Below are 7,445 nucleotides of genomic sequence, written 5' to 3' on the forward strand. Positions count from 1 at the left end.
CTGCTTATTTTCGTGCACTCATCATGCTGTTTCTCCAAAATGCACAAAACCATTATACATTTGTAACTGTTTGCCTTGTTCTCGGTGCTTTTTTTTTGTATTAATTAGTGCAAAGTTATATTTTGCACATTTTATGCTTAAATATTATATCAGTCTTTTCAGCAAATACATCAGTGAACGCTCGTATGTTATCATAATTATATAAAGGCACTGTTCTCCAGATCATGGCGGTGCGACAACAAAAAAAAAAGGGGAAAATATTTAGCCATCTAGAATTAATGAAAGCTTTGAAACTTATATAAGACTATACCTTATGGAAACATGATAATTTATAGTTGTTTTTTAGCTCATCTGATTTTTTGAAAAAAAATGATGAGTTATTGTCATCACTTGAGCGGTTGTCGGCGTCGGCGTCGGCGTCGGCGTCGGCGTCGGCGTCTGCGTCGGCGTTGCCTGGTTAAGTTTTATGTTTAGGTCAGCTTTTCTCCTAAACTATCAAAGCTATTGCTTTGAAACTTGGAATACTTGTTCACCATCATAAGCTGACCCTGTATAGCAAGAAACATAACTCCATCTTGCTTTTTGCAAGATTTATGGCCCCTTTTGTACTTAGAAAATATCAGATTTCTTGGTTAAGTTTTATGTTTAGGTCAACTTTTCTCCTAAACTATCAAAGCTATTGCTTTGAAACTTGGAATACTTGTTCACCATCATAAGCAGACCCTGTACGTCAAGAATCATAACTCCATCTTGCTTTTTGCAAGATTTATTGCCCCTTTTGGACTTAGAAAATCAGTTTTCTTGGTTAAGTTTAATGTTTAGGTCAGCTTTTATCCTAAACTATCAAAGCTATTGCTTTAAAACTTGCAACACTTGTTTACCATCATAAGTTGACCCTGTATAGCAAGAAACATAACTCCGTCCTGCTTTTTGCAAGATTTATGGCCCCTTTTTGACTTAGAAAATAACAGATTTCTTGGTTAAGTTTTATGTTTAGGTCAACTTTTTCTCTTAAACTATCAAAGCTATTGCTTTGAAACTTGCAACACTTGTTCACCATCATAAGCTGACCCTGTACAGCAAGAACATAACTCCATCCTGCTTTTTGCAATAATTATTGCCCCTTTTGGACTTAGAAAATCATTTTCTTGGTTGAGTATTATGTTTAAGTCAACTTTTCTCATAAACTATTAAAGCTATTGCTTTAAAACTTGCAACAGTTTTTCACCATCATAAGTGGACACTGTACATCAAGAAACATAACTCTATCCTGCTTTTTGCAAGAATGATGGCCCTTTTTAGACTTAGAAAATCATGGGTAGGACAATATTTCTATTACACAAAAAAAATCAGATGAGCGTCAGCACCCGCAAGGCGGTGCTCTTGTTACTAATTATAACATTCAAAATTGAAAAGCGTTTGTAATACTTTACTTGAGGTAAACTGCCTTAATCATTATTCTAATATGCTTGTCTCTGTTAAAACACTCTTACAGTAGAATGACGTCACGTTAACGTGCGGTGACGTCAAAGTTTTTGTTGCGAAAACAAGAGCTCTACTATATTTTTTCTACTGTTTTAGTTTAAGGGCATTAGAATCGAAATAATTAATAGCAAAACCATGTTTTAACTCGTGCGGTAATACGTCATGAGGAAGAATTGACCTCATGACCGATATTGCAGAAAATCGATATCAGGGGAGACAACAGCTATTTGGTATTGGTAACAGGTGATCGGTATTGCGATGTCGATATCTACTGCCTCCGGGTATTATCACCTGGATGTTTATTTCAATATCAAGTGTAATAAAAGAGAAGGTTTTTCATAAGATAATTAAAAAAGCTTAATTGAAATGTCACTGGAGTTACAAACTATGGGAAAGGGATTTTTCATTAGAAATTAAACAAGTCATTTTTATCAAAAGAATGTTTAATATGTAATTTTCTGAACCATAGCATTTTTAACATGTTATTTTATAATAATTACATTAATTTTTATATCAATATAATACATCTATCAGCAGTAAAAACCATATTTTCATATAAAATTATTTTCATACATATTCTTATATAAGAAGAATGTATATTTTAACATGTTTTCGAAAAACAATGTAACAAATCGGGTGAACATTGCTACCTGTAAACCATTTAGATTCAAGTTAAAGGCAAATATCGATGAAGTCTTTTATTTTTATTTTTTTTTTTTTTCATTTTCAACCAAATCTGAAATGTAAATAACCCTTAATCTCTAGAAAAAGGCGTACAAATAATTTCACTCGGCCATCGTAAAATTATTACTCCTGACGTATAACCGCCCATCGTGCATAAATAGAGTTAAAACACACTTTTGCTATAATAAATTATTTCTTAAATATCTATACTTAACAATCGTTAAATACATATTCCTCTGGTGTATTGGTAAAGGCAGTTTTTATTGCCGCGGCGATCCGGGTTCCATTCCCGACATAGATATTTTTTTCTCTTGATTCTGCATTTTTAAGATATTTTAGAAACAAAGACGCATATTCTAATGTTCTTCTAATGTTCATAACATGACCAAGAAAGATAATTTTAGCCAAATATTCAGTGTATTATTTCTACTTTAGTGGAGAAAGTATAGAGGTAGATATAGATATTTATTTCCCAGGTAAACCTTATTTAAATGGAATTGTTTGCAAATGTGATAAACGTAGGAAATGAAACACCATTTTACACTTACAAAAAATATATGATTTTAGTAACAGGAAGCTCAGCACGATAAGACCTCAGCATTATACAACCTTCTTAAAGTTCTATATGAAGGTTACTTTTTAATCTCAGTTTGTTTGAAACGGTGAAACTAAACTAATCTTAATTACTTCTCAAAATTAACATATTATTTTTTATTTGATACAATTCAATATGATCAGAAAGACACGTTCTATACACTCAGGTTTGAAAAACACCCCGCAAGGTTTGGTGTCAATCGCTGAAAATAAAATTTCATGCATCTTTTGTATTTCGTTGAATGAAGCCTTAAAGTTCCATAAGGCTTCTAATTTTAGGTTAAAAACAGATAAAGCAGCTGCCCATTTAGATGTAACACATAATAACATGATGGAAAAGGATTACTTTCTGTATTGCACATGACCTTAAACAGTTAGAGTCATAAAGGGAGGTAATCAGAGATAATTATTTTAATACTATTTTCAACTATGTTAATCAAATTCAAAAACTTTGACAAATGTATGGGAATCAGTTATCTAAAATAGGATTAACAAGAAAAGACATATTTTATGTTCATAGCAAAACATGTGACAACCACATTATAAATAAAGATATTATAGGCTTGCAATGTTTACTTGTAAATTTCATAACAACTGCTTTGATTCTTTATAAATTGAAAAATAGAATACTGAGTTGTTCCGACATATGCAGGCTCTACATAATAGTAAAGGAATCAGCATGTGAACCATTTTGTCTCCGCTGAGATGGTCATACAGATTGGTTGATGTTAATGCTTCCAGAGGACCTTTTCACAGATTTTATAACCTATCACAACAGCAAGCTTTACGTGACATGTGGCGGCTGTAAAATGACTCCCCTAACTTGCACTCAGTGTTATTATATTTTCTGGTCCTTTAGGATCATGGAGTTCATTCATATTCATTGAGATAGAATTCCGCTGCAGCCGGTACTAGGGTGTATCAGTGGAGTTGCACATTTCTTTACCTCTCTTGAACAGACTCAGTCAAACCGAGACTGCTATTATGTTGCTTTGTTATGTTCTGTGCTACTAAATGACCTTTTCACATATTTTATTAACTATCACTACAGCAATCTTTAAGTGCCGTGTGGCGGTTGTAAAAAGTCCCCTCGTACTTGGACACAGTGTCGTTATATTTTCTGGTCCTTAAGGATCATGGAGTATATTCATTTTTAGCTCATTTGATTTTTAGCTCGACTATTGGAAGAATATTCTAGCTATTCTGCTCACCCCGGCGTCGGCGTCGGCGTCACACCTTGGTTAAGTTTTTGCATGCAAGTACATACAGCTATCATTCAAAGGCGTATAGCTTTAAAACTTCTAGGGCAATTACTAACCTCACTGGTCCAAGTTCCATAACTCTGGCATGTATTTTGAGCAAATTATGCCCCCTTTTGGACTTCTTTGGAAAATTCTGGTTCAAGTTTTACATGCAAGTTACTTTCTCCAAAACTGATGCAGATATGGAATTGAAACTTCACATGTGTCTTCGGGGTTATAAAACTAGTTGATAGCACTAAGTCCCATAACTCTGGCCTTCATTTTGACCAAATTATGCCCTCTTTTGGACTTAGAAAATCCTGGTTAAAGTTTTGCGTGCAAGTACATACAGCTATTACTAAAAGGCATATAGATTTAAAACTTACTTTTTCTTTTTCTAGATCAATTGCCAACCTCACTGGGTCAAGTCTCATAACTCTGACATGTATTTTGGGCAACCTATTTCCCCTTTTGGACATGCAAGTTACTATCTCCAAAACTAATGCAGATATTGAATTGAAACTTCACATGTGCCTTCGGGGTTATAAAACTAGTTGATAGCAGCAAGTCCCATAACTCTGATATGCATTTTGGTCAAATTATGTCCCCTTTTGAACTTAAAACTCTTTTGATATTTAACCTTTTTGGGTAATATTTTCCTGCTTCTGGGACAATATTTCGAATATTCGAGCTTGGCTGTCTTACGGACAGCTGTTGTTTGAAGTAATGATGAGTTATTGTCATCACTTGATCGGCGTCGGTGTCGGCGTTGCCTGATTAAGTTTTATGTTTAGGTCAGCTTTTCTCCTAAGCTATCAAAGCTATTGCTTTAAAACTTGCAACTCTTGTTCACCATCAAAAGCTGACACTGTACAGCAAGAAACATAACTCCACCCTGCTTTTTTGCAAGATTTATGGCCCCTTTTGGACATAGAAAATCAGTTTTCTCGGTTAAGTTTTATGTTTAGGTCAACTTTTTCTCTTAAACTATCAAAGCTATTGCTTTGAAACTTGCAACACTTGTTCACTATCATAAGCTGACACTGTACATCAAGAAACATAACTCCATCATGCTTTTTGCAATAATTATTGCCCCTTTTGGACTTAGAAAATCAGTTTTCTTGGTTGAGTATTAAGTCAGCTTTTCTCATAAGCTATCAAAGCTATTGCTTTAAAACTTGCAACAGTTTTTCACCATAATAAGCGGACGCTGTACATCAAGAAACATAACTCTACCCTGCTTTTTGCAAGAATGATGGCCCTTTTGAGACTTAGAAAATCATGGGTAGGACAATATTTCTATAATATAAAAAAATCAGATGAGCGTCAGCACCCGCAAGACGGTGCTCTTGTTACTATAATAACAGAATTCCATTTAAGCCGGTGCTAGGGAACATGATGGGTGTTGCACATTCCATTACCTCTCATGAACAGTTTGGATCAAACCGAGTCTTTCATTATGTTGTTCTGTTGCGTTCTATGTTTCCAAAAGAGTTTTTCACAGATTCTATTGGTAATTTAAGAATATTATAGATAACAAAAAGGAGTTGGACACAAGCTTTTTAACTCGCAATATATTTAATGTTGATAGACTTATTTGCATAATAATGTAGGGATAATACACAAAACAAACGTGTATTTTCGCTATTCTTGCATAAAAAGACATCTGACGACGACTAAATGCATTGTTTTCATATGTGATGACTTGACGATTCCGGTACATCTTTTATTTACCATTCTTGTTGTTCTTGGAAACGGTATACATGTTTTAAATATCCATAACCGGGGCACACATAACAACAACACTATTAAAAGCGTGATTTGAAGGTTTTTGAGCATCTTATTTTTATTTTTAGTTATTTCAAACGTTACATTACACATAATTTTGCATATAACTTAAAAATTTGATAAACAGGAGCACAATTATTTTAAGAATAACAACTTTACATTCGAATTATTTTGAGTACGAACAAACAGAGTACGGATGAGTACGAAGCTAGTGACTAGCTTTCGAGGTTTATTATATGAATTCTGCGAACAATCAGGTAAAAACAAACAGACTGATACTAACAAAAATCATTAATATAATACCTAAAAACGGGCAATAGCACAAGTTACACGCGATACTTATTTATTCACAGTTATTTACAATAACTGAACAGACGCTTTGTAAAGGGAGTAAACTCTAAGAGAAGCTAGAGCGTACATTGATGGGGGCAGTACGTTTGGGGTTGGAAACTAATACAGCTAAACATACTATGGATTACATTGTATCCATGGGCGTAGGAGCGAGTTTAACTTTGGGGTGGGGGGGGCCAAACCTTTTCGACCGGCTGTTTGTGTGTGTGTGGGAGGGGGGGGGGGGGGGGTTAGCGACAAGGTATCCTCGGTGCATTATTCGTGACAAAGCCTTGTACAGGGATTAATTGGGCCATAGGCCCCCTCAAACCTTTATGTTTTATCAATCATTGAGTTATTCTGATGATACACATACGACTGGGCACTGAACTATCTTAATTAGTCATATTATGTATTGTTCTAATTAAGTGTGCCATTTTTTTACATTCTTCTGTTGAAGCCCTGGACATACAATCAATTAGCACTGCATTTGTCTAATTGTGGTATAAAGTTGTGGAAATATCATTTCCCTTGAATGGAGAATGAAAAACAAAAAAATACATAACGTTTACATGCGTAAACAGGCTTAAAAGTTAGGCCTACATTGATTTTGCAGACGCTCAAACCGGAACTGTAGTGATTGCGCTCAATGATATATTATTTTTATAAAATGTAAACAATTCTTGGCGTGGCGCGTACAGATTTCAGTACTCGCACTACGGAAAGAGACAAGTCAGAATACAAGGGAAGGCCAAATGCAAATCAGAAATCAGGTTGAAAAGATTTATGTGATGCTAAGTAAATGTTATATTAGACTGCAATTTATATCTCTTTTCCAAAATATTCGGGGGGCCAAACTATACTTTGACCCCCCCCCCCTAGCTTTGAGGGGGGGGGGGGGGGCTGGCCCCCGCTGGCCCCCCCTGCTCCTACGCCTATGGTATCTATAATGCTACAAGAAGAGGTTATTATGGAAGAAACAAGATGCAGATGCCAAATATCAGTCTGCGAAGAAATACATACATAAGTCCCTGGCAAAGCATTTCAAAAATAAAAATCATGTATTAACAGCACGTGAATTGCCTTGTTTGCACACGATTTTTCTCCCGTTTATACATGGGCGGATCCAGTGAAAAAAGTAGTTTTTATGCAAGAATGGTTATAAAACAACGTTTTCTAAGTTTAAATCATTTTCAATTTATCAGTCAACTTCAATCTGGTCTTATTCCTAAATATTTTAACAAATGCCATTTATTTTACTCTTCGTGGCATTTGAAATGCACACATCTTGTAAAGAAAAAAAACCCACTCTATTATCTCATC

Source organism: Mercenaria mercenaria, chromosome 15 (assembly GCF_021730395.1).
Source record: "Mercenaria mercenaria strain notata chromosome 15, MADL_Memer_1, whole genome shotgun sequence".
In the NCBI taxonomy this organism is placed as follows: Eukaryota; Metazoa; Mollusca; class Bivalvia; order Venerida; family Veneridae; genus Mercenaria; species Mercenaria mercenaria.